The 24,671-nt window shown below is 42.5% G+C and overlaps 1 protein-coding gene across 4 annotated transcripts in view; it reads left to right on the top strand.

The window, feature by feature from the left end:
- The first annotated feature begins 11,156 nt into the window (after positions 1–11,156).
- Positions 11,157–24,671, top strand: part of LOC121277627 (muscular LMNA-interacting protein) — a 192,028-nt gene continuing 178,513 nt past the window's right edge. For 3 of the 4 annotated variants that reach the window (XM_041187190.1, XM_041187191.1, XM_041187193.1), the window contains exon 1: positions 11,157–11,340. The gene's annotated coding sequence lies outside the window, so the exon portion shown is untranslated. The remainder of the gene's footprint in view (positions 11,341–24,671) is intronic. The other variant, XM_041187192.1, reaches the window with a different exon arrangement.

Consider the following 24,671-nt stretch of genomic DNA (forward strand, 5'->3'; position numbering starts at 1 on the left):
CATCAGTTTGGGAGAAAATTCCAGAGTGAGTTCTTGGAGAGTGGAGGTTGGAAACCCCCGTGTGAAAGGTAGAGTCCAGTGAGACTGGTTGGCTAATGCTGTAACAAACATCTGGGGGGCTGGGGGGAGTTGATGAGAGATCCATAGCATCTGGTTGAGGTGGCATCTGTCACTTGGTTTCAGAGAGTGGTGTGTCTGACTACAGTTTGCCTTTTGGTAAACATGGACGGTGTACTTACTGTGAATATTAGAGTATAAAATAGCTTCTGTAACTTGTTTTATCCTTATAAATCTGTATATATCTGTAAAGGTTTAGCTGTGGGTGAAGGAGAATTGTAATACAGGTTAACAAAAGGGTAAAACATTTATTAAAAAGTTCAGTCATGATGACTCTGTTCAGTAGCCCCTTTCCATGTATCTAAACAAACAAATTAAAAATTAGGATCTATCAGGCTGGGTTCCACCCTGGAATCAGGCTTGTCCAGTGCTAACCTCAGCTGGGGATCTTAGCAAACTCACCAAGTCTCCAATGACAGCGCTTCCCAAACCAATAACCTCTGCCACCTAGAAGGGCAACAGCAGCAGGTGCATGGCAACACCACCACCTGCAAGTACCCCTCCAAGTCACATGCTGTCCTGACTTGGAAATCTATTACTGTTGCTTCATTGTCACTGAGTCAGTATCCTGGAATGCACTACTAGTGTTCCTTCTAAGCTGAGCGGCCACACAGCAACCCAGAAGTTTATGCACAGGCCAAGCACAAGTTGTTCCCTTTTGTATTTTAAGGGTATCTGGCATATAATGAGCTAATGTGGGACTGGGAAACAGTACTGCCCACCGTATGATGTAAAGGGAGACATGACCTGAGACGAGGGTAACTTATAGGCTGGACAGGGAGCTATGTAGAAGCAAGCATGGAGTTAGCTCATAACTTGGGTGATATCCTGTATATATGTACATAGTATTATGCTATCAATAAATAGTTAATATTCAACCATACTAGCCTCAGAGCCACTTTGTGAGACCTACTGAATGGACATAACAGATACAACACCTTTAAGTTACTGTGTGTGCCCAACCAGGCAAAAATAAATTAAAGGGCCTGTGCTCTCAGATGAATAGGTTGCACACAACAACAAAATAAATTAATGGGAATGTTGCTCACTACCTATCAACACTCTGGGAGTATCTGCACCACATGGACTGCAGCGGTTCAAGAAAGCAGCTCACCACCACCTTCTTGAGGGCAATTAGGGATAGACAATAAACGCTGGCCTAGCCAGTGACACCCACATCCTTGAAGAATGAAGAAAAGCCTCTCTCTATCTCTGCTGAAGCGACAGGAATGCACCACATAGGAATGCTAGTGGGAGAGAGAGAATGAGTTTCACTGAAGGTACCTTGCATGAATATTTTTGAAAATGTGTTAATATATTTAATTTATTAAGTCATATTAAAGTTATTACTTCACGACACTTTCCCGTGTTCCTCCATTCATGACAGGCAATTGTCAGCTCTGCTTTTCATGTGTTTATTGAAGGCATGAATTGACTGACAGCAATTAGTGAATGTGGAAAGAATAGATGGATGAAACTGCCTCAGAAGGCAGTGGAGGGAGGGGGTGAGGCTCATTGAATATTTTTCAAATGGACTTGGATAGATTCTTGTTAGGCAAGGCAACCAAAGGTTACTGATCAGAATGTGAAACACCAACAGATCAGCCATGATCTTATTGAATGGTGGAGCAGGCTCGAGGGGCTGAATGGCCTACTTCTGCTCCTATTTCATATGTTGGTATGTACAGGACTGATTGTGTAATTGGGGACGTGTGAGAATTGGGGAGGCAGAGGAAGGGATGTGGCAGATATTTTGCTCCAGTGCGTGTCCAATTGAACCTTTGAGTTATTGGAGGATCTGTGGTAGTTCAAGTAGCAAAGAGATCAGATGTTCTGGCATTGGGAATCTCATCTTCCTCCTCCTCCTCCTCCTCCACCTCTCCATTGGCATCCTCATCAGATGAACTGTGATCAATGACTTGTTCCTCCTGCACCTCCAGTCCTCACTGCTGCACTATGTTGTTCAGAACACAGCACACCATTATTATCCTCAAGACTCTTGCTGATGAGTACTCAAGGATGCTTCCTGATCTTTCCAGGACCTGAAGCACACTTTTGTATGTAATAGCTTGTTTGGTGGTACCTGGTTGTTGTTTGGCTTATGTTATAGCACTGTGGTGTTTTTCGGTTACCAGACCGCAACCAGGTTTGCAGGGGGAGGGTATCCTTTGTTTCCTAGCAACCACCCTCAAGACTGGTTCCAGGCCTGACCGCGTCAGGGATGTTGAACTGTTGCAATCTGAAAGCAGCATGGTCCACCTGAATGAACCTTTCTTGTGATTAGACGGCAGCTGAACATTGCTGGGATGAAACCCCTTGCCGTTGACAAATTCTCCTGTTTGATCTGGGGTGCTCAGATTGTCGTGTGTGCAAGTGATGGCACCCTGACTTTGGGAACTCAGCCAGAGACTCAAATCCCAGTGTTTGCTCATTCTGGCTACTGTTATCAGAAGGAAAGTTTACATACCTCCAACCCTGGCAAGCAATCCCTCCACCTTTTACATTTTATGTACACCTGTCCTATATATACATGTGAGTCGACTGCGGGACCCTTGCTATCTCTTCAATACCACCCTGGAAGGAGTTGGAGCTAAAGAAATTGGTGGTGACTTTCACAGCCACTGTTAAATGTGTGTCCACCAGGTCCAGCGGGGAGCAGATCATCTTCTGTGAGGCATTAGATGAATACCTGATGTGACAATCTCTACCTTCAGAAAAACATCTCCTTTGAAAGGTCAAGGAAGCTAAACCTCTGCCTGTGAGCCCTATTATATGGGTCTCCTTCGAGCTTCACTTTTCTGTTGTCCCCTCTCTGCTGGCTATGTGCAGCTCTGCTCACAGCGTGGCCTTGCTGCTGCTGACCCACATTCTCTTCCTAGTTCCAAATCAAAAACAGCCATAGTGTCAGCCATCATGAGTTTCTCTGTTTGAACAACTGTACTCTCTCCCAACCACTCCCTCCCACCAAGTATTGTCACCAAACCATGTCCCAGAGGGAACTGAGAAAGCAGTTACGAGCACTTATTAATCTCAGGACTCTGATCATTTACAATTTTGACAAAGAGTACCCAAGACCCAAGACTGCCCAACTTTGTCTCCATTTCCTGAAATCTATGCAGTAAGCTCATCAGCACCTTCTCAAGGGCAACAAGGGATTGGCAATAAATGCTGGCCCAGCCAGTGAAGCCCACATCTCGTGAATGAATTTTTAAAAAAGTAGCTATTTGTTCCATATACTCCTGGCCACACTATAGGAGCTCTATTTAAATAGGTTAATGAGCATCCCGCTTCTCTACTCTGGGGTTCTCTGACACTCCCAATATCTGTCACTGTTTTAAAAGAATGTACCTGGGTGCATTTTTCATATTTGATAGTTCAACCCCTCTTCCACTTTCCCATTTGTTGTGGGAGGGTTAATACCAAGGCCATCATAACTGTGAGGCAGACTGTTTGCCGCTGCCAAAATAAAGCATTACGTAAACTAATAGTCACTCCCAGCATGTTGGCAGAACAAGTGCTTGAGTCTGATGGTGTTGGATTTTCTGAAATGGTGGATATCGAGTTCTATGGCAAGTGTACTGCTGTCTTGGATGATTTTGATCTTTATAAGGACACTTGGACAGGCACCCTGACAAGAATATTCATCAAATATGCCAGAAGAATCTTTAACTCCCTGTCAAATAACCATGTGGGCTTTAAGCACCCATTCTATACCTAGAAGCGAATGATGCCTAAGTTTGGGTCACTGAACTGTTTTACATCCAGTAGTTTGGATTAGCCACCACTGGTATCCACATAAATTACTAAGCAAATAAATTACCGAATCTTCAAGGAAGAAAGCAGACAGTCAAGCCGTGAACTAACAATTGTTTATTAATCTTATGATTATAATTAATAGACTTAAACTTTAGTGTTCAGTTTGTTAGTCGATAGGGTTAACTCTTGGAATGAATAGAGAGATTACAAAGGCATTTAGGTTATTTTATGATATTTAGTGCTTGGTGATTATAAATTAGCATTTGCGATTTGTGTCTGAGGTTGTTGCACATTGGTCAGATTAATTTAGAATTAGACTCATTACATGGCTGAAAAGTTAACAGACTTTAATATAATTTAATACTATTTGCTTGTAGTTAGCAATGTTTTTAGAATTTATGACCATATCCATCAGGTGCCAGAGCACATGATCCTCGCCTTCCTCCAGAGGGTGTTGCTAACACTTTTCAGATGTCAGACTGATGAATGGTGTCTGTAGGGGAGCTTTCCATTTCTGCTGGACCCTCTGCTGCTGGGTAAATCTGTTATACATACTGATAGAAGTATCTGGATTAATTGCCTTAAATCTCTCCCCATCAAATTTGTGAATCATGTGCACTTCAGTGATACATTCTCTGTATCTGACTATTGCAGCTTTTATTTGTTTTTAGCTTCAGCAATCTCTTTCGCTGCACTCAGTGAGATGAGCTCTTTGATATCCTTTTTCAGGTAAAGAATAACATTTGTATCTCCTAATAAATCATCTCTGACACTATGACCTTGGTAGTCAATGAATTCTAGAATTTACAGGAACACGTTGTTCACATGAGTCTTTGTGACTTTTATTGGAATTTGCTCCTCTTGATTTCCCAGCATTCAGTCTAACTACTGACTCCATTCTGACGATACATGTAAGGTAACTCTTGGGGCATTTTGTCGACAGCTGCTTGACAGCTGTTGTGCCTGAACCCATTTTGGTGAGTATTCTGTCACACCCCTGCCTTGAGCATTGTTGAGTGTGAAGAGGCTTTGGGGGGAACCAGTCATCACAGAGGAACCAAGTCTCTCTTGTAGCGACAGTGTCGATATGGGTGATCCGGTTAATCTTCTGGCATATAGTGACCAGTAGGATGTTGACAGCGGTGGGAGTTGGTGGCGGTTGGAGGGGTGGGGGTGGCAGTGCTAAGTGCTGGTAGTGCTGTTGAAGCTCAGGGAGATGTTTGTTTGCTTTTTGGAGATAGGCACTTGTGTGCTTGTTGGTAGAGCTGAACTTACCACAAAGGGGTGTTTATGGTGGGTACTGAACTTCCAGTTAAAAATAACCCCATTACTCAGGACATTGTCTATACCCTATGGAGCTAGATATGATGCTGTCCAGCATTTTAATATAATCAGGAGTCCCCTAATGGTGCTAAAATGGCATGTCAGGAACCTTACCTTCACTGACAGAAATGTCCCTTGTGGGATGTGCAGGGCAATAAATCATCTTAAATTACTGGTTTAAAACTGTAGATGGAGATAAAATCTGGCAAAGTTGATTTTCTATTATAGAATAATAGAATTACACAACACAGAAAGAAGCCATTTGGTCTACCGAGTCTATACTGACTCTTTGAAACACCATCCAGTTTGAAGCACTATCCAGTTTGAAACGCTATCCAGTAACCCTGCAAATTTTTTTCTTTTTAAGTAAGTGTATATACATCATATATGTATATAGAAAATATCTACCCAGCTCCCTTTTGAAAGCTACCATTAAATTTGCTTCAACCATTCTGTCAGGTAGTGGATTCCAGATCATCACAACTCTGAGTTTGAGTTTTAAAAAATTCTCCACTAATTTCTTTGTGATTATATTAAACCTGTGTCTTAGAGTTACTGATCCACGTTGCTAGTGGAAAAAAATCCTCCTTTTGCATTATGTGTATTATGTTCATACTGTGAATGGTTTTATACTGGAATTTTCAAACATGGATGGATCTTATCACAATTGTTTTGAAGGACTGAGAGGGTCAGTCGGAGAACACTTTCCAGCCCTTGATCCATAGTTCTCTAGGTTCCGATACGTCAAGTGCATACCCAAATACTTTTTAAATGCTTATCTGAGGAAGAATGTTCTTGCTATAGAGGGAGTGCAGTGAAGGTTTACCAGACTGATTCCTGGGATGGCGGGATTGACATATGAGGAGGGATTGAGTTGGTTAGGCTTATATTCGCTGGAGTTCAGAAGAATGATGGAGGATCTCATAGAAACCTATAAAATTCTAACAGGACTAGACGGTGTAGATGCAGGAAGGATGTTCCTGATGGTGGGTGAGTCCAGAACCAAGGATCACGGTCTGAGGATATGGGGTAGACCATTTAGGACTGAGATGAGGAGAAATTTCTTCAACCAGAGTGGTGAGCCTGTGGAATTCGCTACCACAGAAAGTAGTTGAGGCCAAAACATTGCATGTTTTGAAGAAAGAGTTAGATATAGCTCTTGGGGTGAAAGGGATCAAAAGATATGGGGAGAAAGCGGAAGCAAGCTATTGAGTTAGATGAGTAGCAATGATCATAATGAATGGCAGAGCAGGCTCGAAGGGCCGAATGGCTTACTCCTGCTCCTAGTTTCTATGTTTCTATGTTTCAGTGATGGTTTCTGCCTCTGCCACCCTTTCAGGCAGAGAGTTCCAGACCCTCACCACCCTCTGGGTGAAAAAAATTCCTCAATTCCCCCCTAATCCTATGTCCCCTGGTTATTGTCTGTGAATGGAAATACATCCTTCCTACTCTATCTAGATCTCTTATAATTTCATACACCTGAATTAAATCTCCTCACAGTCGAACTCTGTTCCAAGGAAAACAGCCTCAGCCTTTCCAATCTTTCCTCATTTCTAAAACTTTTCCAAACTGGCAGCATTCTCAAGCCTCTATCCCCTTTCCATACAGTCACTGAGATTGTAGTTACACAGATCCTGGGCACTATGCAATGCGAAGACTTTGGCACTCACTGCTTTGCAGACGGGGATTGAAGCTTTGCTGATGTCTCGGGCATTGCAGTAGCTTTGGAATGGTGGCCATATCATCCGAACTATAATTGGAAGAAAATTGTAAGCAGCATTCAGGAAAGTAGCAAGGCTCCAAGATTTGAAGGTGAGTAATATTAACTTAATGTGTAATCTATGTACTGGTGAGATGAAATTTTATTTTGTTTCTTATTCTATTTCCATGTTTTATTCCTATTTTAAACTTGTTCCTTATTTAATTATCCCTCTTCCTGCCTTTTGTAAATTTTTCTTCTTACCTCTTCCCATCTTATTATAATCCATTTCTCCCAGTTTCTCCTTACTGTTTCCTCTGATGTTAACACCCAACCTAATCCATTTTGCCTCTCATCCACAGGGATCAGTGCATGTGGTTCAGTCTGTTCTATTAAGTGCAAACCAATGGCGAACAGGTATAGCTGCACATGCTGATCCCTGTGGAGAAGATGGTGCTGGTGATAATTGGAGTGGCCATCACTGAGGGAGTGGTTAGTTGCATCACTGAACCATCCAAAATGACTATATGTTCCTACCTAGTGCACCCTCTCAAATCTTATGTCACCATCATCCCACACCAGCTATGACTTCCAAGCTGCCAGGTAAGTGTAGCAGCTGAGTGTAACCATGCACCTCTTTCTCCCCCCATATCCCTCCACCCAAACCTCCCTTTTGCGTTTATGTTTTCACTTACCCAAGGACTGCCATGAGTGGTAACTGAGGCTGAAGATTTGGAGGAAGGGCCGACCTCCGAGCAAGAAGCACCAACATGTGATCTGACACTCGCAGCCACCAGGTCAGAAACCGTAGCACAGCTCGTGACTGGTGGGCAGTACAGAGTTTGGATCTGTGTGTGCTGAGTCACTGAGCATGAATGGACTAGTGACAGGCCAGGAGGAAAGGTCAGTGCGTGTGCCAGCTCAGCATAGGGCAAGGTCACAGACAGGTTCTGCTGCACAGGACTCGGATGAGGACTTTGTTACGACGTGGGCAAGGAGGAATCCAGCACAGGACTTGGTACAGATCTTGGAGCCCATCCTTTTCAGTGTTGAGAAGTGATGGCCAACTTTACGAGAACACTTGTGGACCCAAACGTTATGCAGCTCCTGAAGGCCAATGTCTCGACTTCCACTCAGCACAGTTCGAAGCTGCGCGGATTCTCAGTGCTGCATTGGCAGCTCAAGCTGAAGTCATGAGATTCATGCTTGTAGCCATGTGGACTTAGACTGCTGCCATCATGGCTGCAATACCGGTGCTCATAGCGACTTTCAGGATCTCAACAGTGCAGAAACCTGTGCACAAGCAGATTGCAGCATCCCCAAGGGGAATGGCAGTGACTCTGTGAACCACAAATCTGCTGTTCTTTCTCGGGATGATACCACTATTTGCCACAGCTCTGCTGCTGCCGCGAAGCCAACCATCCTAGACTGCTGCTGCAAATGCCAAAGTGGCACAGTCCAAAGCCAGGCCCAGAGTTGTTGGAGGGTGTCCTGTAAGGGCATCTGCTGATTCTCCCATTGCAAGTCAGTAGCCTTCCAGCAGCCATGCTACAACTGCTGGAACACTGGATGGGTGAAGGCCAAGGTTGGCATGGATTAAATGCACAAGGGTGATTGGTTGAGTATTGTCTGGAGCATTGGACATGCTGTTGGATAAAGTTGGCTTGGAATGGTTTTTTTTTTTGGTGTCTTTTATTCCTGGATTGTGGCCAAGAGGATGCTGTGTCTGTAACAGTGAATTGGGGAGGTGTTGAGCAACAGGGATTTGGAGATTCATTCAGGGGGGACTGGAGTCTGATGGTACCTTCACAAACAGCCCATCTAGAATATGGGTGTGCCAACTGCCTCCTCTCTCCATTCTCCTCCTCCCATTCCTCTTATGGTGGTAACCGAAGCCCTGGTGGTAAGATGTGTGCTCACATGATGCTCACAGGTACCTTAATGGCCATCCTTGCTTTGTACTAAGGCTGCCTGTTCAGCTCAATTCGGGAACCACCTCCTTGACGGTGCACCTGGCTTGGGTGGAGGTGGGAGAAATGATTGCTGAAGACCCAAAGGGGGTAAGACCTGCCTCTGTGACCAGTTTGTCCTTTGCAATCAAAAGGGGACTCCAACTATCACCCCCATGACTAAGAGCAAGAGGTGTACTCAGCACCCTTTCAGAATCTCTCAATTCCTTCCAAATATCCAGCACCACTCCCCGCAGACTTAAAAACCTTATCACAACTCCTCCAACAATGCAGTATTTCCAATAACTCTCCATCAGCGAGTAGATTGTCAAAACACCTCACTTCCAGATTGGATGATGATGCCTTGAGATAGACTTGGTGGTGAGGTCTCTCGTGCTGCAGAACACATGTTCAGCTGTGCATTTCTAGGAGAGGGCATTAACAGGAGTGGCAAGATCCTAAACAGCAAGTTAAAGTATCAGATTAGTGTTAGGCATTGACTGATGTCATGACCTATCTACTCAACATACGTTGCCACACGCATGGGATGCCTTTCACAACATCGTGATTGACACAGGGTTCATGCCAGAAGTTGGCACAAGGAGTCTTGTTTTTTTTTAACCTCAACTGGCTCCCATAGCACCAAAATCACAGGCATTACGGTCAAATTTTCCAGCCTCCATCACTGATTAACCCTGTAATTCTGCTGCCTTTGGACTGGCTGCGGGCTTCATGTGATGCTATCCAAGATATAGCTCCAAGTTCCTTTAATTTCATCCCAGAATAAAAGGCCTTAAAACTATTTTTTTATATAACCACCTTATAGTTAGTCAGACATTCTCAAGATTCAAAACAGTATTTGGTCACACAAATACAGTTGTCAAACAAGCAAAAGTGCAATGGCTTGATCCATTGGTAAGAATGTGGTTCCCCACCCAAGGATAGAGGAAACAAGCACATCAAATCTCCCAATCAATCAGGAGTAAAAAGGACATTTCCTGTAGTTTATAGTAATGAATTCTAATCCCATATGTGTGCTGTGATTAGCAAAAGAAAACCCATCATATTCTGAAATGATTAATTTTATCACTGTTTGTTATAGTACCAGTTTAGTATGAGAGCCGTAACAGAACCTCAAATTTATTATCATTTATCATTACTACTTGATTTGGCTCATATTATTTTTCTCTTTCCAACCTTGCAGGCATCTCATGTTATAGCACTTGGACCTTCAGTTAACAAAACATAGCTCTTGCATCTGCAGATGGAAATTATTGATGGAAATTTTCTATTTTATTCCTTGATCTGTTTTAATTGAAATAAATGTTTCAGCTTCACTGATAGCTGAGTCCTTTCACAACCAAGCTGTGTAGATCAAAAGGTCCTAGATCTGATTACCAATCAGTGAGGTTACATTTGGGCTTATTGTGTCGTATGTTCGGATTCCTGGTATCGACTGCTGTTCAGTGAACCCTATTTCAATACTGGGTGGAAACAAGATTGGGCTTTGCTGTGATTTCCCCCTGCACCCACCCCACCCCCTCCCCCTCCCACCATCTCCTTTCACTCCACGATCTGTTAGCTTGCTGATACTGATTATCAGGCTAATACATGAAGAACAATAAAACTAACTTGCATTTATATAGCACCTTTAATGCAAGTAAAAATTCCCTAGATGCCCCACAGTGATCATCAAACACAATTGACACGGTGTCACATAATGTTTTAGGACAGGTGATTAAAGTTTGGGAAAGAGCTGGTTTTAAAGAGCATCTTAAAGGACAAAATCAGAGTAGAGAGGTAGAACAGTTTAAAGAAATAATTCCAGAGTTTAGGCACCACACAGTTGAAGTCATGGCTGCCATTGGTGGAGTGATTAAAATCGGGGATGTGCAAGAGGTTGGAAGTAGAAAGGCACAAAGGGATGGAAGAGCTTCCAGAAAGAGAGAGGTGTGAGGCCGTGGAGGAATTTGAAAACAAGGATGAGAATTTTAATATTAAGGTGTTGCTTTGCCAAGGTCACCAAGCACAATAGAGATATATGAAAAGGACTAGCTGTGAATTAAGGATACCAGTCACGATGATGATGCACTGGACAATTACCCAAGTGTGGATCCATATCCTTGTGTGAATCATTGTCCTCAGCAGAGGAGGGAGGAAAAATGTAAATAGAATGAAAGACTGACCTATCTCTACTGCAGACCTGGAAAGTTAAAATCAAAACAATGGCCATTATAATCAGTGGCTTAGTGCCTCCATCTATTTGTAGCTTTGGTAACTATATAAATAGAAAGTCAGTCTACACGGCCGTTATCAGTTCAGCTGCCTGAAAGTTCTGCTGAAGAACTTTCAGTGTTGCAAATTCCAACATGTAGATGACTTTTTAAAGATAACACACTGATGCAGCTGAACAGTAAATGTCTTGGAAAAGCACAGAGGGAAAAACAGCCAGGAGGCAGAAACTTCAATTAGTAAGACATTTCTGAAACACTGACGGTAAGAAAATAAAAATTAGTCATGTTCTATTTGTAAGTAGGGTTGGGTGGAAGCGCAGCTGTTGTTAAGTAAAAAAAAAAATCTGGCTTTGAGTAACAAAGCTGTGCCCTTATGGGTATCATTCATCTTTAGCCTGTGCCCTTGAAGATTCCCGGCTTTTTCTGTTTGGGCTGTTTAGATTTTTGTCATCTTAAAAAGGTAAGTCTGCATTATTGAAAGCTACTAGATGTTTTTAATAGAATTAATTCATGTTTGGAAAACAATTTCAACAACTTCACAGCTCAACTGTTTCCTTTCCAACATTGGCTGTTTAATGGAGACGGTTCTCATTGCTTTGTACACAAAACTACATTTACATGGATTGTAATTGCCACCTGGGACAGGTGACCTATGCAATGTCCCTGAATTTGATGTGTTAGCAGCTTGGCACCTATGGCGCAACACTTAAAACACTAAAACAGTTGCGATATTTAAGCAGAACCAGTAATCATGAAGTGTTGCAGAATTCTGTTTGTTTATTTCTCTGAAGCAGCTTGCCATAGTGGCCAACAATCAGGTAAACCTCTGGAATGTTTTGTATTTCCTTTGAAAGTAAGTTTCTTGAAAGCTGTTAATGGATTAAGCCGAGAAACTTCACCTTTACGTAGGAAAGAATTGGGGAATTGTAGCATTGGAGGGGTTGTAAATTGCGTTGGGGTTTGTTCCTGTGCGTTTCCCCCTTTTGATAGCACCTCAAATCACAATGGTGGATGCTTTTCAGCTTGCCATCCCCATCCTGAAGTCAATTTTGGGGTTTGCATCAGGGGAGGGCAATTTATTTGGGGTCCTTCCGTGAAAAACTTGGATATGTACCTCAGTGCAGGAGGTAAACAGATGTAATGTAAAGGTTGCATGGCGGTCATATAGAGAAGTAAGCAAATGGCAACTGACCCTGGAGGAATTGACTGACATCATTGTGTGGGCTTCCCGTTAAGGGAGTAGCATTTTCTTGGTTGGGGAATCCATATCACCATTGGCCAACCTAACCTGTGCCTGCTCCCATAGTCTCCAAATATGTCCATTCCTCTATAGCAGTGGCACTGATTTGAGTGCCCACCCTTAATATATGAATAACCTGAGTGCTTAGGTTTAGGATGAGCCATGGTGGAGATGATATGGAAGATGGGAGATCCTTTAATATGTTGCAGAACATGACTAATACTTTCTAAGTTTCTTTGTTAAATGGAAACACATTGATAATGAAGCAACTTGTTGAATTTTTCCTCTAACATTTCAAACAAAGCTGAGGAGGCTCTTACTGCTTCATGAATGATGGATTTATCCTGTTAGGCAAAAAGGAAAATTCAGGGAAACTACATGGGTAAGTCAACGTCTCAAAGTGAAAGGTTTTTGGTGAAATCTTTTGTCAGAATCTATATCCAAGTTGGAGGAGTTACTTCCCAGGATCTAGCAAAACAAAGGGGAAGGGGAACAGTCAAAAGTTCACATTTCTAGAGTACTTTCATCAAAAAGCAGCTAATGGGTTAAAAATAGCTTGTAAATGCTGAAGAGGTGCAAAACCTTGAATGCTATATCAAAATAACCTTAGCTTCCTAAAGCAAAGAGAAAGGATGAGTCAGACATGGCTCCAAAATGAAAGGTGAAGCAGCAGAATTTGAGAACCCTAGCAATAAAAGTGGAGAAATAGCTAAGATTTATATTTAAAAACTTAAGTTTGATGTGTCGTGCCGTATTTGCTGTTATATACAGTCAGTCTGTTTGTAACCTTTTTGTTATCATATTTGAGGAATTGTTTGCATGTTTTTGAAGCATGTTCTTGCATCCACTGAGCTTATGCAAAACCATGGCTTGATGAGTGGATGTAAAATTAGAATTGATTTAGATACTCCATTCTTTGTGTAATTGTGAGGTTGAGTTATTAAATCTCTGGTGGTCCATTTCTAGAACCTTGGCCAACTATGGGCTATTCAAACATATATTAAATTTTGACACATGCACATGAATTTTCACCTTTATTTGGTGACCAATGGTAAATGTTACGAGTTGATTCCTGATATAGTGTAACAAAAAAAAACTCTTAATGGGTTGCACTGCAGCTATGATGTGGGCTAATATGTTCCATCTAGCTACTTTATTTATAATGAGTTCAGCTTTATTTTTAGAAGTGTTGTAAAGCTCCATAGTATGCTCTCCCCACCCCACCCCCCATATGGTTTCCTTTCTGTCCCCTTGGTCCTGTTCCTGCATTGAGTTGTATTGAATTCTCTGGAATCATTTGAGAATAGTTTCTCAATGCCACATTTAGAGTGAGATAGCTAAACAAAATACTTATACTCCCTGAATCTTTGCCATCTGCAACATTTTAAGAATAGTTGTTAATATAACATTAATATTGTATAGGACCATTAATATTTAATAGGACCTTTGAGGTATTCTGCAGGGCAGATATGTCTGAAATTTGACTGGTCATTTTATATCATACTTCATGATGTGTTGTTACATAGAGATGATTTTAAAGCTGAATATATAAGCAAGGGGCTGCAGGCCCTGATGATACACACCTTAGGTTGCTAAACCACATGGAAGATGTGTTATGCAGGTCAGTAACGCATACATTTTAAGGGCTGGGATTATTTCCATTGACTAGAAAGAGGTCCATGTGATGCTGATATTTAAAGGGTCCGAACATTGACATTGGATCATGACTTTTGTTTTGGGCTCTTCTCTGATAATGCACATCTCCCTAGCCCTGATTTGCTGAAATTAACAACCTTGCTGTTTTTCCAAAGCTTGGTCCAACATGCATATTTGCAATCATTGATAGTCGGGGTGGAGGGAAGAGTTGGTGGGGTGGAAGGAGAGAACCTAATGGAGGTATCAGGATGGAGAAGGAGAGCACAATGCCCTAGCCCTGAACGCTCACATTTTTCTCTTCTGTTTATCCTCAGGCCTTCTCTGAGATTATTTAACCATTAGACCAAACTCCTCTTCCCTCAATTTTACTCTGACTAAACTACTGACCACCCAATGTCCCTTCCTGGCTGCCATGTAGCTGATATTATTGTTGGATTTCTCTCCACAGGTACTGTCTCCATCCCATTCAAATCTGCTGTCATCACCTATCTCTTCCAAAAACCAGCCCTTGACACCCTCTGTCTTTGCATCTCCAATCTCCCTTCCTTCTTCAAAGTCCTTGAATGAGCTGTCACCTCCCAATTTGTGTTTACCTTTCTCAGAACTCAATATTTGGATCCCTTTGAACTGGTTTCTGCCCAACCATAGTACTGAAACGGGTCTTACCGAAGTCAGAAATTATATCCTATGTGACTATGACACTGCTAAACAGTCCATCCTCATCCTTCCTGACCTGTCTGCAGCCTTCCTAACATCTTCCAATATTTAGATAAAAGCAAAATACTGTGGATGCTGAAGAAGAGTCATAAGGACTCGAAATGTTAATGTTGTCTTTCTCTCCACAGATGCTGTCAGACCTGCTGAGTTTTTCCAGCATTTTGTGTTTTTGTTATCTTCCAACATTTAATTGGCTGTAAAGCAGCTTGGAAAGTCCTGTGGTTGTGAAAGGTGCTATATAAATGAAAGACTTTTTTTTTGGCATAGTTAACTACACCATTTCTCCTCCAATGCTTCATTTGTGCTCTTCAGCTAGTTGCTTGGTTCCATCATCATCTACCCAGTCATAGCCAGAGTGTTGGACTGTATAGCTAGGACAATTAAATAGAAATCTGGAAGCAGGATTCCTACCTTGTTTCAACATTGCTTCGATCCCAGCTAGAATACTGTGCCACTTTTGGTTAAGGAAAAATGTAAGATAATTCGAAGAGCTATAGTTTGGTGATGTCAAGCATTTGTTTCAAAAATCTTTAGATTTTAAGTGAGAAGAAAGATTTAAAAAGGGAAAGAATGTGACAACTTTTAACACCCTGGGAAAGAGCAAGTCAAAGTACGTGCAATGACTTGACATCAGTGTAGGGAAGGTTCGGGCGAATGGAAAAGTGTGTGAGGTGGTGTTTTGCAGCTTTGGAGAAGAAGAGATGGAAGTTCAGAGGAACACTGATCATTGCATTATTGATAAAATTGAGAAAATATGAAAGGTAGTGATGAGGGGAGATAGAATCATAGTATCATTACTGCATAGAAGGAAGCCAATCAGCCTGTAGAGCCCTTGCTAGCTCTCAGCTAATCCCATTGTTTGGCCCTTTACCTCTATTCCTGAAAATTATCTCCCTTCAGGTTCTTACCAAATTGGCTTTTGAAAACTTCGATTGAATCTACCCCCACCACCCTTTCAGGCAATGCATTCTGGATCCTAGCTACTCACTGCAAAAATAAGATTTTCCTCATGTCACCTTTGGTTTTTTTGCCAATCACCTTAAATCAGTGCCTTCTGGTTCTTGATTCTTCTGTTAATGGGCACAGATTCTCCCACCTGTTCTGTTCAGACTCCTCATGATTTTGAAGATCTCTATCAAATCTCTTCTCAACCTACTGTGCTCTCAGGTGAACAGTCCCAACTTCTCCAACATATCCATATAGCTGATGTCCCTCAATTTTGGAATCGTTCTTATAAATCTTTTCTGAGCCCTCTTTAAAGCCACCACATCCTTCCAAAGGTGTGATACTCAGAATTGGACAAACCAGTGTTTTATAAAGGCTCATCATAACTTCCTTGCTTTTGTACTCTATGGGTGAAATTGTCCCAGATTCACACAATGTGTATTTTAGCGGGCGTGAAAAAAGACATTTTACCTGCCGGCTACAATGGTGGATTTTCACACTGTATCGTCCTCTTCTTGCCTCATTAATTATGCAGCCACAGGAAACACGCTGTCTGCTGATAGGTGGCCTCTGGATCACCCACCACGCTGTTACCTCACCATTTCCTCACTCCGGGTCCATTATCTAAACTGCAGCTGGCCCAGGACTGCTGCAGTGAAGACATGGCCCTGAAAGCCAAGAAGAGCTCAGAGACTTGTCACTGGAATGCCTTTTTGAGGCCCACCGTGCCCTCCACCCCCACTCTGGCTTGGAAGGTGGTGGCGTTGGTGGTCAGTGCCAATGCTGCTCACTGCCAGCTCAAGGGACATCACCACTCACTCTCTCACACACATACTCACATCTCCATCTGGTCCCATCTCCTCTGGAGACTGCCTCCTCAGGCATCACCATTTTGAGGCCACTTGCACTTGCCAGGTGCACATCACTTATGTACAGTTGTGAAACACGCTGCCGTGCTCGGATGATCCAGCACAGGGGGATGATTCCGGTGAGCAGGGCTTATAATGAGATGCTAATGTATTGAAATTAGGTTCCTGACATGCGACAGCAGGAAACGTGGCCTACCGTTGATTGGTGGAGCAGCTGATCGCAAACTGGTTTCACGATAGCATAAAGGTGACTTTTGGCCTTCTCGCCATATTGCCCGCTCATGCCCGCCATGACGCCCTCCGCCAATGGGAGCAGTCGATTCCGCTCTATGTCTCTATAAAGCTCAGGATTCCGTATGCGTTCTTAACCACTTTCTCAATCTGTCCTGCTATCTTCAACGATTTGTGGATATGTACTCGAGGTATGTCACAATAGAATGTTTGCAGTCATCAATTAGTCCAATGGCTAAATAATATGGAGTGTGAACATTACAAAAAGTGCTGTGATTCATGAAATGAATTAATGCTAAAGAACCAATCTAAATTTGAGTCACAGAAGAATTATATGCATGTGCATGTTGGTTCAGTCAGTATGATGGTTTAGTTGAGGTCAGTTCCTAGTGCTGTATAGAAACTGCATTGTTGTAAACTGCCTTTTTGCGTGGATTGCCAATGTTTTTTAAGTACTGCCGATGCAATGTCATTTACTAATAAACACGTGTTCTTAATTTGTCAACAAATATGCACTGTTGCTCCAGAATGGCCCAGAATTTTTTTGTGTGAGAACAATGCATATGTAGAGTTCATAGTGTCTGTGCAGGAGGTATCTGGGTCTTAAATCCTGTGGAGTAGGATGTGATTACAATTCTCCTTCTTTGATTTATCCCTTTCCCTGAGATAGGTTGGTACTTTTCCCATCTCCAACCTCAAGTTGAAAAGTTTCTAGCTTTCATCTCTGTTTCTTTATTACTCTGGTATTTTGCTTTCTTCTATCAGCAACTAGTAGCATTAAGTTTTTATTCTTCCTAACTTAACCCTTCTTTGCCATACCCCCATTGTTTACCAGTATAACTGGAAACAACTACATTAAGTCATTTTAAAATTTTAATTCACTGTTTCCTCATCGATCTTTAGATACTTCTGATTCTTTCACTTGGGTTTTGCCTACATTCCGACAGTGTCTATACTTCAAAGTGTTTAATTGTATATGAAGTACTTTGGGATACCCTGAGGTCATGAACAGCACAATATTAAATACAAGTTATTTTCACCCTTCGTTTCCTTATCATTTCCCAGCTCATTGATCAGATTTTTTTCTTTATTTAAACAGATGTGCCATTTGTAAATATTTAGATTTTCCTTTTATTCAAAGCACTTCTGCAGTTTTTCCACTTCAGTATCCAAGTCTGTTTCTGCAGAGATCTTCCCGTACAGCTCTCCCAGTGGAGCTGTCCCAGCAGAGCCCTTCCTATTGAAATTTCTCCTTTAGTTCTCTGCTTCAGCCCTTTGTTTTTTTTATTTCTTAAGGCCTTTCTTTCTGTTTTGTAGCCGCCTTATTATCCATTCTGCTCCTTATCCCTCGGTTCCCCATGCTCTGACTGTAGTCATTAGTTATTATGTAGTACCTTTCTGAAGGCCTTTTGAAAACCCAAATATGACTGTGTCAACTGTGATTCAGCTGGTAGCTCTTTTGTTTCTGAACCAGAGTTCACTTCAGAGACTTCTTCAAACAATCAAGGCTGATACTGCAGTATGGTATTGAGAGAATGTTACACTGTTGAAGGTGCCATGAGATGTTAAACGCAGACCCATCTGTTGTCTCAGGTGGAAGTAGAAGATCCCATGGCACTATTTCAAAGAGCAGAAAGGTATCCTTGGTGTCTTGGCCAATATGTATTCCCCTATTCAATGTCACTTTAAAAAAAAAGTTATTTGGTGGTTATCATGTCGCTGTTTGTGGGAGCTTGCTGTGTACAAATGGCTACTGCGTTTCCTGAATTACAGCAGTGACCATACTTCAAAATTACATTTTTGGTTGTAAAGGGCTTCAGCACATAGAGGTTGTGAAAAATGCTATATAAATGTAAGTCTTTTTTTCTTACCTGTTTTGTTTTCTGTTACCTTTTCAAAAAAATTCAGGAAGGTTGGTCAAGCCTGAACTTCTCTTCTAAAATCTGTGCTGACTGCACATTATATTTTTGGTTTCTATTCCATTTCTGAGTGAAAATTCCTTTTTTTTCCTATCACCAACATTACATAACTGGCCTGTGGCTCCTTGGACTTGTACTACTTCCCTTTTTAAATATAGAAAAAAACATTAGCTGTCTGCCAGTCTTCTGGCACTATTTCTTTGTCTAAGGAGCTTTTAGCATTATTCCCTATATAAATAATGCTTTGGTATCTCTCCCCTTGCTTCTTTTCATATGCATGGATGTATTTATCCAGACCGGGGATTTTACTATTTCTTTGTCTAAGGAGCTTTTAGCATTAACCCTATGTAAATAATGCTTTGCTATCTCTCCCCTTGCTTCTTTTCATATGCATGGATGTATTTATCCAGACCAGGGATTTTATCTTTTCTAATTTTGACTAGTTTATCAATGATCTAGCCATTTTCTATCTTTGAAGTTTTTTTAAAGATTTATTCTTCTAATGTCATGTCAATTCTTCTAATGTCATGTCAATTCTGCTGAGGCAAAGTAACTATTAAATATTTCTGCCATTTCACTCTCATTACCTGTGAGTTTACCCTGTATATCCATTAGCAGCACTATTCTAACTTTCCTTTTGTTATTTATGTGCCTGCAGAATATGGTTTCTTTAGTTAAAACTTGATAGTTTAATTTTGTGGTTTCTTTTTTCTTCCTAATTGTTTTTGACTGATTTCGTGACCTCTTCATATTCCCTTTTTTAATATTTAAGTTCATTATTCATGCATTCGTGAATGCCCTTTTCTTTAGTTTAAAGTAAATGCTTATCTCTTTATTCATCTATAGTGTTTCATTATTGGTTAGTTTATTCTTACGTTTTAGCAGAATAAGTTTCTCCTGAACGCTCCTGATCAACTTTATAAATATTTCCCCCTGTTGTCTTATCTTTGACTAAATTTCAATTTATCTAGTTTCCTAGTTCCTTCTCATCCGCTGAAAATTAGTTTTTTTGCAATCTATTCCTTTGGTCATCCATAGCTTATTTCTTTCATAGCGTTACTGGTAAACTTCCATATGCTATGATTGCTATTGCCGGGATGGTTATCCACCAGATATCTCCTCCCGCCTTTCCGGTTTAAAGTCTTAGCCCTGGCCCTATTTACCATCTCTCTCTGTGGCTACCATTTTTTAATGGATCCCAAGCTTTTACAGCCTTTGGCACTTCTTGCCAATCCTGAATAGCCCGAGATTTGTGTGTGCACACTTGACATTTTGGCAATATCACTGGTTCTTAGATGGTTCTTCAGGCTGTTCTTGATTAGTGTTTTATCAAATATTTCAAAGTATGTTAAGGCCTTGGAGGAGATTTACTCAAATCATGTCAAGGATGAGGGGCTTCAGTTGGGTGGAGATATTACAGAAGCTGGTGTCATTCCCCTTAGATTAAGTACCGGTAGATTAAATACCTCAAATTCGGTCAGTGGTCAGGGTCAGCAGGGTGTGACTGCAAGTGAAGCAGGTAGAGGGATCCTGTGTTCAGGAATAGAGGAGCCTCAGCTCTTGACCTTGTCCAACAGGTACTTGCTCCCTGTGTAGATGAGGAACATGGCAGTAGGGAGGATGAGCCAGCTGACCACGGCACCGTGGCACAGGAGGCCATTCAAGAGGGGGGAGCAAAAAGACAAGTGGTAGTTGTAGGGGATTCTATAATTAGGGGAAATTGATAGCTTCCTTTGCAAGCAGGATCGAGAGTCCCGCATGGTATTTTGCCTGCCCGGTGCCAGGGTGACCGGCTTGAAAGGATATTGGAGAGGGAGGGGGAGGATCCAGTTGCTGTGGTCCACGTTGGGACAAATAACATAGGTAAGACTAGGAAAGAGGACCTGTTTGGGGATTATCAGGAACTAGGAACTAAATTAAAGAACAGATCCTCAAGGGTTATAGTCTCCGGATTACTACCCGAGCCATGTGCAAATTGGCATAGGGACGCGAGAACAAGGGAAGTAAACACGTGGCTAAAGGAGTGGTGCAGGAAAGAGGGGTTCCATTTTGTGGGGCACTGGCATCAGTATTGGAACAGGAGGGGTCTGTACCATTGGGACGGTCTCCACCTGAACCGATCTGGGACCAATGTTCTAGCGAAAAGGGTAGAACTCCAAGAAGTATGACTAATGGGAAACAAAGCAGCAGGTTAGCGTGTGGGTGGGGAGAGGGGGGGTAGTGGGGGGTGGATTCAACTTCATGGAAAATTATGAAAAAACTGAAAAGAAAAGAGAGCCCAGGAGAGTCTATTAAAGTCTCCAGAACACAAAATAGGACAGAGTGTTTGGAAAGGGCCAGGAATCTAACTTCTAACATCGGATAAAGGGACAACAATGAGAAAGGGTCGGGAAATACAGGACTGAAGGTGTTGTATCTGAACGCACACAGAACACGAAATAAGGTAAATGAGCTTGTGGCGTAGATTGAAATTGGCAGGTATGATGTGGTGGGCATCACGGAGACATGGCTGCAAAGGGATCAGGACTGGGAGCTAAATATCCAAGGATATACATTCCATCAAAAAGGTAGGCAGGTTGGCAGAGGGGGTGGGGTTGCTTTGTTAGTAAGAAATTAAATTAAATCGATAGCAAGAAATGATGTAGGGTCAGATGATGTAGAATCTGTGTGGGTAGAGTTGAGGAACCGCAAAGGTAAAAAAAACCATAATGGGAGTTATGTACAGGCTTCCAAACAATAGTCAGGATGTGGGGCACAAGGTACACCAGGAGATAGAAAAGGTGTGTAAGAAAGGCAAGGTTACAGTGGTCAGGGGTGATTTCAATATGCAGGTAAACTGGGAAAATCAGGTTGGTAGTGGATCCCAAGAAAAGTAATTTGTGAAATGTCTATGAGATGGCTTTGTGGAGCAGCTTGTGGTGGAGCCCACTAGGGAACAGGCAATTCTAGATTTAGTGATGTGTAATGAGGCAGATTTGATAAGGGAGCTTAAGGTGAAGGAACCCTTAGGAGGAAGAAACCATAATATGATAGAATTTACCCTGCAATTTGAGAGGAAAAAGCTGGAATTAGATGTAATGGTATTACAGTTGAATAAAGGCAACTACAGAGGCATGAAGGAGGAGCTGGCCAGAATTGACTGGGAGATGAGCCTAGCAGGAAAGACAGTGGAAGAGCAATGGCAGGAGTTTCTGGGAGGAATTTGGGAGAGACAGCAAAGATTCATCCCTAGGAAGAAGAAGCATACTAAAGGGAGGACGAGGCAACCATGGCTGACAAGGGAAGTCAGGGACAGCATAAAAGCTAAAGAGAAAGCATACAATGCGGCAAAGAGCAGTGGGAAGCCAGGGGATTGGGAAGCCTACAAAGACCAACAGAGGACAACTAAAAAAGAACTAAGGAGGGAGAAGATTAAATATGAGGATAAACTAGCCAGTAATATAAAAGAAGATTGCAAGAGTTTTTTTAGATATATAAAGGGTAAGAGAGAGGCAAAAGTGGACATTGGGTCGCTGGAAAATGATGCTGGAGAAGTAGTAGTGGGGAACGAAGAAATGATGGAGGAACTGAATAGGTACTTTGCGCCAGTCTTCACAGTGGAAGACCTGAATGACATCCCCAAAGTTCAAGAGAGTTGTGGGGCAGAGGTGAGTATGGTGGCCATTATCAAGGAGAAGGTGCTAGGAAAACTGAAAGGTCTGAAGGTTGATTAATCACCTGGACCAGATGGATTACACCCCAGAGTTCTGAAGGAGATAGCTGAAGAGATAGTGGAGGCGTTAGTGGTGATCTTTCAGGAATCACTGGAGTCAGGGAGGGTCCCAGAGGACTGGAAAATCGCTAATGTAACTGCCCTAGTTGAGAAAGGAGTGAGGCAAAAGATGGGAAATTACAGGTCTATTAGCCTGATCTCAGTCGTTGGTAAGATTTTAGAGTCCATTATTAAGGATGAGATTTCAGAATACTTGGAAGTGCATGGTAAAATTGGGCAAAGTCGGCATGGTTTCATCAATGGGAGATCATGCCTGACAAATCTGTTAGAATTCTTTGAGGAGGTAACAGGTAGGTTAGACAAAGGAGAGCCAATGGATGTTATCTATTTGGACTTCCAGAAGACCTTTGACAAGGTGCCGCACAGGAGGCTGCTCAGTAAGATAAGAGCCCATGGTGTTAGAGGCAAGATACTAGCATGGATAGAAGATTGGCTGTCTGGCAGGAGGCAGAGAGTGGGGATAAGGGGGTCCTTCTCAGGATGGCGCCCGGTGACTAGTGGAGTTCCACAGGGGTCAGTGTTGGGACCACAACTTTTCACTTTATACGTTAATGATCCAGATGAAGGAACTGAGGGCATCCTGGCTAAGTTTGCAGATGATACAGAGATAGGTGGAGGGACAGGTAGTATTGAGGAGGCGGGGAGGCTGCAGAAGGATTTGGACAGGTTAGGAGAATGGGCAAAGAAGTGGCAGATGGAATACAATGTGGGGAAGTGTGAGGTCATGCACTTTGGTAGGAAAAATAGAGGCATAGACTATTTTTTAAATGGGGAGAGAATTCAGAAATCTGGAGTGCAAAGGGACTTGGGAGTCCTAGTCCAGGATTCTCTTAAGGTTAACTTGCAGGTTGAATTGGTAGTTAGGAAGGCAAATGCAATGTTGGCATTTATTTCAAGAGGACTAGAGTATAAAAGCAGCTGCTGAGGCTTTATAAGGCTCTGGTCAGACCACATTTAGAATATTGTGAGCAATTTTGGGCCCCCGTATCTCAGGAAGGATAAGCTGGCCCTGGAGAGGATCCAGAGGAGGTTCACGAGAATGGTATCAAGAGTGAAAGGCTTAACGTATGAGGAACTTTTGAGGACTCAGGATCTGTACTCGATGGAGTTTAGAAGGATGAGGGGCGATCTGATTGAAACTTACAGACTACTGAAAGGCCTGGATAGAGTGGACGTGGGGACGATATTTCCATTAGTAGGAGAGATTAGGACTCATGGGCACAGCCTCAGAGTAAAGAACAGAGATGAGGAGAAACTTTTTTCGCCAGAGAGTGGTGAATCTATGGAATTCATTGCCCCAGAAGACTGTGGAGGCCAGGTCATTGAGTGTATTTAAGACCGAGATGGATAGGTTCTTGATTGGAGAAGGCAGGAGGATGGGGTTGAGAAACTTATCAGCCATGATTGAATGGTGGAGCAGACTTGATGGGCCGAATGGCCTAATTTCTGCTCCCATGTCTTATGATCGTAGAACGGTGCAGTTTTAAAAAATTCATTCACGGGATGTGGGCTTCGCTGGCTGGACCAGCATTTATTGCCCATCCCTAGTTACCCTTGAGAAGGTGGTGGTGAGCTGCCTTCTTGAACCGCTGCAGTCCACGTGGTGTAGGTACACCCACAGTGCTATTCGGAAGGGAGTTCCAGGATTTTGACCCAGCGACAGTGAAGGAATGTCAATATATTTCCAAGTCAGTGTGGTGAGTGGCTTGGATGGGAACTTCCAGGTAGTGATGTTCCCATCTATCTGTTGCCCTTATCCTTCTAGATGGTAGTGGTCGTGGGTTTGGAAGGTCCTGTTTTAGGAGCCTCGGTGAATTCCTGCAGTGCATCTTGTGGATGGTACAAACTGCTGCTACTGTGAGTCAGTGGTGGAGGGAGTGAATGTTTATGGATGTGGTGCCAATCAAGCAGACTGCTTTGTCCTGGACGGTGTCCGGTTTCTTCAGTGTTGTAGGAGCTGCACTTATCCAGGCAAGCGGGGAGTATTCCATCACACTCCTGACTTGTGCTTTGTAGATGGTGGACAGGCTTTGGGGAATCAGGAGGTGAGTTATTTGTCGCACAATTCCTAGCCTCTGACCTGCTCTTGCAACCACAGTATTTATATGGCTAGTCCAGTTCAGTTTCTGGTCAATGGTAATCCCCAGGATGTTGCTAGTGGGGGATTCAGTGATGGTAATGCCATTGAACATCAAGGGGCGATGGTTGGATTCTCTTTTGTTGTAGATGGTCATTGCCTGACAC

This window comes from Carcharodon carcharias, chromosome 5 (assembly GCF_017639515.1).
Source record: "Carcharodon carcharias isolate sCarCar2 chromosome 5, sCarCar2.pri, whole genome shotgun sequence".
NCBI lineage: Eukaryota > Metazoa > Chordata > Chondrichthyes > Lamniformes > Lamnidae > Carcharodon > Carcharodon carcharias.